Source organism: Vigna unguiculata, chromosome 11 (assembly GCF_004118075.2).
Source record: "Vigna unguiculata cultivar IT97K-499-35 chromosome 11, ASM411807v1, whole genome shotgun sequence".
Classification (NCBI taxonomy): domain Eukaryota; kingdom Viridiplantae; phylum Streptophyta; class Magnoliopsida; order Fabales; family Fabaceae; genus Vigna; species Vigna unguiculata.
Window position 1 is genome coordinate 23767235 of NC_040289.1, and position 11069 is coordinate 23778303.

The following is an 11069-nucleotide window of genomic DNA, read 5'->3' on the forward strand; positions in this document are numbered from 1 at the left end:
CTCAACTTATTCTTTCAGGATTGGGTTCATACTGTCTTGATATTTGTTCAATGTTATTACATTTAAATCTAGGTTATGCACATTTATTTTTATTTAACATGTTTTCTTATTCTTTCAATGTCCTGTGAGCATCAGTTTTTTTTTTTTTTTCAATTCTTTTGATTTTTTTTCAATTCTTCCTTTTAGGTTGAAGTTCATTTCTTGATCACCGTTTCGGGTATATAATAAGAAATTGTTCATGAAATTGTTTCACTGACATATAATATGTTTTAATATAATCGAATCATTTAAACACATATGAACTAATTTAAACACATATGAATTATTGCTTATTAAGTCATTCATGGAATATTTTGCATTCGTCCCATTATCTAATTTATCCCTTTAAATACGTCATCTTCTTTTGAAGTGTGAGAATTGATAAGTTAATTAACTAATTTTCAAATTTATTTTTTCGTTAGTCTTTATACATACATATATATATATATATATATATATATATATATATATAATATAATATAAAAGAACCTCTTTAATGAAACTTTGGTTTCGTGACTGATTTTGTTTTCTATTCTTTTGATGTGATATGACTGGGCATTCCATATGAGTACAAAGAAGAGGACCAAGTAAAAGGAGAACATTACAGTCCAGGTGAATTCAGAGCGACAAAGCAAAAGGAGAGTATTATAGTCCACGTGAATTTAGAGCTCAATAAGAAATGTAGTGTGATACGAGCCAAACTTAACAGTGGTAAGGAAAATTTCTTTTGATTGTAAAAGTTTCTATTATCATCACAATTCGAGAGATTGAATCCTCTGTACTATGTTCCCATATTAGTTGATGATAATGTAGTGGTTTTAGAGCCTTATACAATATTTTTAGTAAGTCTAATGATAAGGACTATGTAGTATATGGAATTCAGAGGGATGACAACCTCATATCTTTATTTTTTGCTGATTTTTTTATGATATGATAAATTTTAGGTTTTTCTTATAGTTGTAGTTTCTTTCAAGTTTGTAGAACAATTAATGATTTTATTTTAATACTGATTTTGGTGAAAAAAGAAGGTATTTAAGCTCTCTCAATAATATTTAACTACATAATTTAATATTTAATTTAATTTTTTAGTACTTTATTTTATATTGTGTACTTTTAAAATATAATATTTTGTTTCAAACAAGAAATATTAATTTATAATTTTGAAATTATTTATATTTGTTTTTTTTAATAATAAGTATGGAAATATGAAAAGAATTAAAATAAAATAAAAGAGGGAAAATAAATCAAAAGAAATAATCTTTTATCAGTCTTAACGAATAAGTGATGTAATAAAATATAAAAATATGAAAAGAATTAAAATAAAATAAAAGATAAAATAAATCAAAAGAAGCAATTTCTTATCCATCACGAATAACATTAATATAAATTTCTATATACAAGAAATAATAAATACTAACATTATAATTAATAAATACGAAAAGTAATAAATACTAACATTATAATTAATAAATACTAAATGTTATTATGTTTTGGTTCTATACAAAATTGTGGTTGCAAAATTAGGAAATTATGATTGTATTAAATTTTAATTGAAAATTTGTGTGATGTATTGTAGCTGGATTTTAATTATATTATTTTTTTATGGAGAAATGAATTTTAGTTATATTAATATTTAATTTAATTAAGTGAAAGGTTGTTGTGTGACTTAGAATACATATAACAAAAGACAAAGGTAAACCCTCTATAAAGTTGGACTTTATCTTCCTCGCTCCATATTCATTCATGGACAACTATATGTAATAGATTCTAAAGTGAAATAATAAAGAAGATTGGATTGAAAATACTAATTATGGATGAAAATGAAAATGTAACTAACCGCTACAACTACAAATGTGATTTACAAATAAATATTTAAAAATATTTGATAAGAGGTATACAAATTAATCTTATACTATTTTGGTTATTTGTCAATTATTGTATTGCATTCTTTTGCTTTTTTGGTCAAACTTTAAATTTAATAAAGTTATATCAATTTTATATTGTAGATTATAATGGTCTTCTAACCCATGAAATCTATCAGAAATTTTGTATACATGTTTATAGCATGTACATATATAAATGTTCAAAAAGTTAAAACTTTATATTAGACAAAACAATAATTACTACAATTAGTATTGTTATGATCCTGGATGTTCAGAATTTTTTGCATTCATTTATAAACATGATAAAATTAATATCACCTATTTTAAATCATATTTATCATTACTATTAATATTTATTTTTAATTTCTTAATTTTTTTCCATTTACTATAAAAAAACAAAATTCGTTCATCTAAAAAATACCTTGTGCGTTGCACGGGTCATAATTCTAGTATATATATATATATATATATATATATATATATATATATATATATATATATATAGTGGTAGATCTTGACCAAAAATGTTGGAGGGGCCAAAGTAATATAGGTTTTAGATCATTAGATTTGATTATTAGTATAATTCTTCCAAAAACGGTTTCTCTAATCATCATTAGTATAATGCTTCAAAATACGTGAAGGAGTATAATCTATCTTGTTTTCATCAATAATTCCCTTTTCACCACTTTTAAGCAATGAATTTATTCTTTTATTCTTTATTAAAATATATATTTTTTTTGTAAATAATATTGAAAAATAATTTATCATAATCTAATAAAAAATTGAGACACATAATTTTTAAAAGAAAAATATATTATAGTCAAGTGACAATTAAAAATTGGTTATGAAAATATACATAATACATTATTATTATTTCTATATTCATACAAAAAATGAATATACAAAAAGCTCATGAGATAAAAAAAATGTTTTCATTATCAAGCGAGACAAGAGACAAGAAAAGAAGAGGATAAATGAGATATATAATGAGTTTATGTCTAACTTTTTTTCTCTAAAAACAAAAAGAAAACCTATGAGAGTGAGAGATTATTACAATTTGTGAAAAACTAAAAAGGCAATGAAAAGAAAAATAAAAATTATGTTAATAAATATTTGGTTTAATTACTTTTTTTATTCATATTTTCGTTTGAAAATGTTAAGTTGGTTCTCCAAATTTTTTTTAGTCTCAATTTGGTCTCTATTTTTAAAAAAACTTATGCAATTTAATCTTTTACGATAAATTTCGTTAAATTCCTTGAAATAGATCAATGATTTTTTTTTCATTAAAATTGAAACTCTTAATATGAATGACTTGCTTTGTTGTTGATGTAATTAACATAATCCTAGTGTCAATTTTTGAACAAAATCAGAAACCAAAAGAAAAATTAAACTTCAATATTTTTATTCTTTTTATATTTAACTTTATATTTTATTATCTATTAACTTTAGATGTTGTGCTTTATATAAAAGAAATAAAAAGATACACAATTTAATTTTCATCATTTCCTAATATATTCCACCTACAATTTAAAAAATTTAATAAATTTCATATATATATATATATAATTAAAAAACATTCAAAATTTAGGGGGCACGACGACCCCTCTCTGCCCCTGAAAATATCCGTGTATATATATATATATATATATATATATATATATATATATATATATATATATATTGTTTTGGTTAACAAAAGTGTCAGATAATTCTTAACCAAAAAGAAAAAGAAAGAAATATCTTTAACCCTAGCTTAAGATTTGCTTAGGTCAAAAACAATATGTCCCTTGACCATGGGAGTAACATTCTTATTTATAATAAAATGAATTTGTTACAATATATCATCAATATCTTCCTAAATCTTAACCACAATATATCATCAACCAATGCTGAATAAAAACTAAATGATTACATGTCTTATCTTTACAATCTTATTTTAACAAATTGACCCAGCCTAATATCAATTCTCCTTTGTGGCCTTATGACTTCTTTTACCACCATGTCGGTTTTATGACGACTCACACTCTTCTTCAGAACGTCAGTTTTATGGCGATGCAATCTCTTCTAAATCTCTTCATTACCATATCGGCTTTACTACGATATATACTTCTTCATACTTCTTCACTCCTATGTTGGCTTTATGACGATATATACTTCTTCATACTTTTTCACCCCTATGCCAACTTTATGACGATATATACTTCTTCATACTTCTTCACCCTTATGTCAACTTTATGACGATATATACTTCTTCACCCCTATGTCGACTTTATAACGATGTATACTTCTTCATACTTCTTCCTTCCGCTTATTACCGTTACATTCATGACGAGTATATATATATATATATATATATATATATATATATATATATATATATATATAGAGGAACATTTGGATATCCCAGCCCGTATACAAAAATATATGTATATTATTCCCAATCATTCAACCCTTATATGTCATGGTTAATAACTTGTACATATAATATAAAAAATCCCGACCAACCAAACAAAAAAAGGTGGGTTTATCACATCTATACCACTAAAAAAAACATAGATTTATGTGTGCATTTGCAAGGAAAAAATATTCATTAAAGCATACAAGAATTGTGTTGTGATACTCAATACATCTTTCCACGCTTATAATTTCTTTGGTTGGTTTACCATTCATTACTTTCTTTTAGCTATGATTCCAAGACTTATATCAAATTATTCAACTTGCCTTTGTTTCCATATAAAGGTTGTTCATGGTGCTCTTGAAAACACATTGCAAATTTCATCTTTCACATCAATATCCCTCGTTCATTGATTGTTGTTTTCATGATTTTGTTTTCGACCTATGTTCATCCTAGTTGTCAGTGATTTAGCAATCACCCTTTGACATTGTAGTAGCATGCCTTCTACTGGTATTTGGTAGTTCCATTTCCCATTCTTCTAGTCCCTCTTGCCCTTTATATCCACACTTGTATCCAAAACAAACCTAGAATATATTTGTTAAAATTCACCCCCCTCCTGCCTTCCATCTAATCATCCACCTCCCAATTGTTCTTATATATGTCTAATTAATTATATATACCCCTATACATTAACCACCATCATTCACATCTTACAAATTATGATCTGTAACATCTCGTCAAGATATTACGGATTTATAAATAAAATAAAAGAAATAATTAAATAACAGCGCATTTAATAATACATCATTTTCCCAAAACACAAGAAAATTTAAAATTTATTAAATGAGCAAATAATGTTCATAACCATCCATTATAAAAACCAAAAGAACAATGTTATAAAATCACCCATCAGGGTTTACAACAGATTCCAAAAGCAATAAAAGAAAATATAAGGATTCCCCTAGTCTATCCCCCTCTCTGCGACAAAGCTTCACCTGAGCCACCTGCATCAACAACATCTGCTCCCGTGTGCCGCGTACACGATCATCGCCAAACACACGCAAATAGCGTGAGCTTAACAAATAAAACATATATAATATTACAGTTATATATATATATATATATAATATATATATATATATATATATATATATATATATATATATATATATACATACACACATATCACTATTTATAACTTAACATCCCACATTATTCTATACTTTAATTCTTACCATCTTACCCCCAATCAGATTATTCGTGTTCTATATCGTCTAATGATTACTTCAAGGTGACTTGCTGCCATACCTATCGACCACAACCGATAGAGCATGTGCGAGAAACAATGCTACGGATCATACACCGTAACGCTAGGTAGAGTTCCCATATACGAACATAGTCTGTATCGTCCCAAGACTACCAAACTCGTCAGCCAACAACTGAGGAGGACAATCTATCTGGACCCATCCGTATTGGTCACAACCAGCACACTCACACCGGCAACACTTGCCAACCCGAGCCACAACTCAAGGGTTCCTCGTGTTCATCCGCCATCCCAAGCCACAACTCAAGAGATGCTATTCCGAGCCACAACTCAAGGAAAACCACGTGCTTAACCCCTATCCCGAGCCACAACTCAAGGGATACGTTCCGAGCCACAACTCAAGGAACACCAGCAAACCCACCTTTAAAGCACCACTAGACGCCTTGTAGATCACAATTACACAACCAAAATTCCAAGCTGCAGCAGTACAAATCGCCTAGCGGGGGACATGTGCCGCCACACGCTACCAGCTCCCAAATCGCCTGGCGGGTGTCGCGTACCGCCAGGCGCACAACGCCTCAAAAACTTCCCTCACTGCAGGTATCGCCTAGCGGAAAGTCCCTCACCGCCAGGTGCCCACGAATCAGGTGCCCTTCTGTTTTGTCACTTCCGCTTGGCGGTCTCCAGCTCGCCGCCGGGCGATATATCAACAATCTCACTTAAATGATTTTTCCCCTTTCTAGTTTGGCTCTCTAACAGTTTGCATTCTAAGTTAGTACAACTAATAGTGAACCTTCCCAACTAATCAACTTCACTTACAACAAGTCATCTAACCAAAAGTCTCAATACCATATAGGATCTCCAAACCGAAATTTCAACTAATTATAATGTCTTAAGTACAATCTTACTAATCCAATAAATCATTGATAGTCTTATGCACCTGTTCTAACTTCATCATCCTGTCATATAGCTAAGCTTATATCAGATTTCCTTTGTTTACCAATCTTTGTTTAGTACTAATATATTACAATTTATTCACTTTGGCTTATCTCAATTAATCATACTATTCTGCGTTTTCTCCTATCCCGATTACTGTCTCCACGCGAGTTGTACAACACCCCACTATCACTCCAGCTGCAACCCTTGCTATACCTAAGATATATGTCCTCTCCACTTCAACTCTCCAAATGTCATACTCCAATTTCCACATATCACCACTAAGTTCTCACATCCCTCTACCGCACCCAACTTTGTCCTCCTCACAAATCTACTCCTCCCCCAAAATCACAACTCAGCAACAAAACCCCTCCAGTACACCTCATAGCCACACAATTTCCCCTTCTCTATGCTTGCGCCTGGCGGCTAAACCATTACCGCCAGGCGGTGCTTAGGATTCTGGGAAACTCTAGAAATTCCAGCGCTGTAAAGCCCACCTTGGACACTCCTCCATTCTGTTCTATGCCTAGGTTCATCTTTCCGATCGTACACACGCTAGCAAGGGTACAAATTTTCAGCGTCGACCACATCTAACACAATTCCAATGCAAATCACCACCCATTATCCAAAAATTCGTTAAAACATCACTTTGCCAACCCTACGTTCCATACTCACTGTTCCATCGAATTACTCTATCAACTACGCCCAAAGTCAGAGATTTACTAATCTCGATCATCTCCTAAGAGCCACTCCTCGCTTTTCCTTCAAGCAATTCATGTCAAACCACATGAAACAACACAAATCGGTCCACAGACCCTCGTTGCCTGGCGATCCCAGCCAAATCTGCCAGGCGCTTCATGCAGAAAAACCCAGAACATTCCCAGACTTTGAGTCGCCTGGCGGTATAGGGATTCACCGCTAGGAGCTACACCCAGAAACACAATAGCACACGCAAAAATGGATGAGCCGCCTGGCTATGCATACCCCTTCCAATTCCATCCAAAGTTAGCATTAGCAAAAGAAAAGTAAGGTTTACTTTGGGTTTCCCAAGACTTGAATCCATAACCATGCAATTGCCCAATCAACATCAAGCCATCATGCCAATTCATATTTCATGCTAACAATCATCATGCAATTAACATATTATTTTACAGCATGATTAACATATATTAAAAATATTAACGAATAATAACTCAAAAATGGCATACATAGGATTCGAACCCAAGTCCTTTCACACAATCAAAGTACTCTCAACCACTTGAGCTAGTACTTTTCCACGTCATACTTTTCATAATTATTTTCCCACCCGCATTTATTAATTAATTATCTATTTAATTAATTAAATCTCACGGGTCTTACAATATCCTTCAATTCCCTTTAAGAATGCAGCCTCCCTCTAAGCTGAACACAAATTAATTGACACTTCACCAGTTTAATTGTCATTTCTTTGCCTATTATGAGTGTCTATTGTGCCTGCCCATCAACATAATTACCACATCAAAGAATCCCCATTTAATTCATGCTATTAGTAATCCTTAACAACATTCAACCTTAGGTTAATAATAAACTTTCTATAACCATTAGGAACACAATGTCTCGCTCAAGTAAATTCACTCTTGCGGTAGTTCAGTCATTTTATTGTCCAATTCATTTCAATCACTTAGACCTTACCTATGGCTTCCCACTCTTAACCTCACAAGTCATGAGTCCCTTTCCAACATCCAACTAACTCCACTATATATATTTTTCCTCCTGATCAGGTTCACTACCCAATACCATTCCACACTGCAAGCCAATCTGCCCCTGTCAAGTCAACCATCCCTTTGCTGGTCCACGCATGTCGCCTGGCAATAATTTTTCACTCCCCAACATTTCCAAAACGCGTTCCTCTAATGATTTTCATAATTTAACAATCAATTGTACATCCCATGCTAGGAAATATCAATTCGGAAGAGTGCCTACAGGTACCCAACTTCAATTCGCACCTTAATCCTTATCAACTTGAAAACCCCCAATTTCTTAAACCCTAAACTGATGTTCCTACCATTTCCTTTCAATTTAACCCCCAATCACATGAAATTCGACGATACCTGGCATCTAATCATTCACCAATAGTTATAATATCCCTTTTCCCCATCAGAATCATTCCAGAACCCGTAAAACTACAAAATTGAGTCACTATCCTCAGATCGCTTGGTGGGTATTCATCATCGCCAGGCAGTTCATGCCAAAACCTAGAAACTGGGTGGATTAGGCTTGTGTCGCTTGGCGGCACGTTGCTTACTGTCAGGCGGTTCCTTAGTAGGAACCCAAAAAACCACACAAAACATATGAGTCGCCTGGCGGCAGTTCATCGCCCGCCAGGCGATTTTTGGAAAAATTTTAGAAACACGAATTTCAATGCAAAAGAGGAATGATCATACATATACATTCTATAATTCATACAGTTACACATAAAACATAAATAGAATGTGGTTCAGCTCCCCTAACCTTTTTTCCATTGCTTAAAATTGGACTTTTGAGAGTTTCTTTTATCGCCAATGGCCTCCCTTTTTGCTCTCTCTCAATTCAGTTCCTTTGCCTCAATCACTACCAAAGTTTCACTCTGAATTTTCTCTCCTCACTAAGCATAACAAAGGCAGCCTCTAACCCTCTCTCTTTTCCTCTTAATTGGCCAATTTAATAAGCCTTAATCATGCTTAATGTCAAAAACGAAAATTTACATTAACCACGGCTTAATGATCATTTAATGGTTGTTTCATGGTCATTTTCGCTCTGACGGCTAGGTTTTCTATGACCTTTCCATCCTATGCCAAAAAGAATTTTTCCAAAAAGAAAGTTTGATTTGGTTCTACCAAGGTTCAAACCCCTAACCATGCCAATGTCAAATTAATACACAACCATTCAACCAATTCATGTTTCGTAGGACTTGAACCCAAGTCCTCTCACATAACCAAGTACTTTCAATCATTTTAGCTAATACTTTTCTACATCACATTAATTAACATTTAATGTCATAAAGGCTCCTCCTACCCACATTTATTAATTAATTATTTATTTAATTAATTAAATTTAGCGAATCTTACACCAACTGTGGCTAAAACACATGAATTTGTGGACTCGACAATGGAGAATAGATTAAAGGAAATGATTCATGATGTTGGAGTACAAACATTTGCTAAAGCTGTGTATGAAAATATGACTACAAATGCAGAGACCCCGTTGTACGCTGGTTCAACTAACTTCACACGGTTATCATCAGTGTTAAGGTTGATAAATTTGAAGGTATTAAATGGATGGAATGATAAAAGCTTCACAGAATTGCTTCAGTTGTTGAAAGAAATGCTTCCTGAAAGTAATACACTACCTGATCTAATGTATGAGGCAAAAAAGATACTTTGTCCAATGGATATGGAATATGAAAAGATTCATGCATGTCTTAATGGTTGTATTTTATATAGAAAATACAAAGATAGTGACAAAGAGAATAATGATGAGGTCACAAAGCACGACCCTCCTTCGAAGGCAGTTTGGTATCTACCAATAATTCCAAGGTTTAAATGTATGTTTACGAATCCAAATGATGCTAGAAACCTTAGATGACATGCTGATGAGCGGAAATGTGATGGACTAGTTTCTCATCCTGCAGATTATGTGCAATGGAAGAACATTGATAAAGAATTTCCTACATTCAAAAATGAATCAAGAAATTTAAGACTTGGACTAGCTTTAGATGGAACGAATCCTTATGGGAATTTAAGTACCAATCATAGTTCATGACCCGTTTTGTTAGTGATTTATAACTTGCCTCCAAGTTTATGTATGAAGATAAAGTACACGATGTTATCTATGATGATATCGAGTCCATTGATTAAGGACATGAAGTTATGGGATAATGGGGTTGGATTTTTTGATGGGTTTGCTAATGTACCTTTCCAAATGCATGCCATATTATTTTGTACAATCAATAATTTTCCTACATATGGAAAATTGTCAGGTTATAGTGTGAGATGTCATAGAGCATGTCCGATATGTGAAGAAAACACATCATACGAACAGTTAAAGCATGCGAGGAATTTTTCTATTTGAATGCATATTCCTTTTAGGGTTAAGGGTTAATTACACTTACTTTTTTATATAGCTTTATTAAATATATAAATATAGTATATACAAGCCAAGCTTGAGACTTGGATTTGTGTCAGGATGGCCGAGTGGTCTAAGGCGCCAGACTCAAGTTCTGGTCTTCGAAAGAGGGCGTGGGTTCAAATCCCACTTCTGACATTTTAACAATATTTTGTTTACCGTTTTATATTTTTTAATTTACATTGATATTATTAGTGCAGAAAGATAAGAGAATGAATGAAATTTAGGAACTTAATTAATAAAGGTTTTTTACTTCACCACAGTGTCATGTCTAAAAATGTGAAGATTACATTCCTCATGTCCAACGTGAAGAAATATCCTTTACAAATGAAAACAGGAAGCATTCTTTTAAAAATATCTTTCTCAAACAAGAAATGATTTCTTTCCAAGTTAATTTTACTAAAATCTG

The 11069-nt window shown here is 32.1% G+C and overlaps 1 non-coding gene across 1 annotated transcript; it reads left to right on the plus strand.

The window, feature by feature from the left end:
- Positions 1-10714: 10714 nt before the first annotated feature.
- TRNAL-CAA lies at positions 10715-10798 on the plus strand. The gene has a single exon. It is a non-coding gene; the product is annotated as a tRNA-Leu (tRNA).
- The last annotated feature ends 271 nt before the right edge of the window (positions 10799-11069 follow it).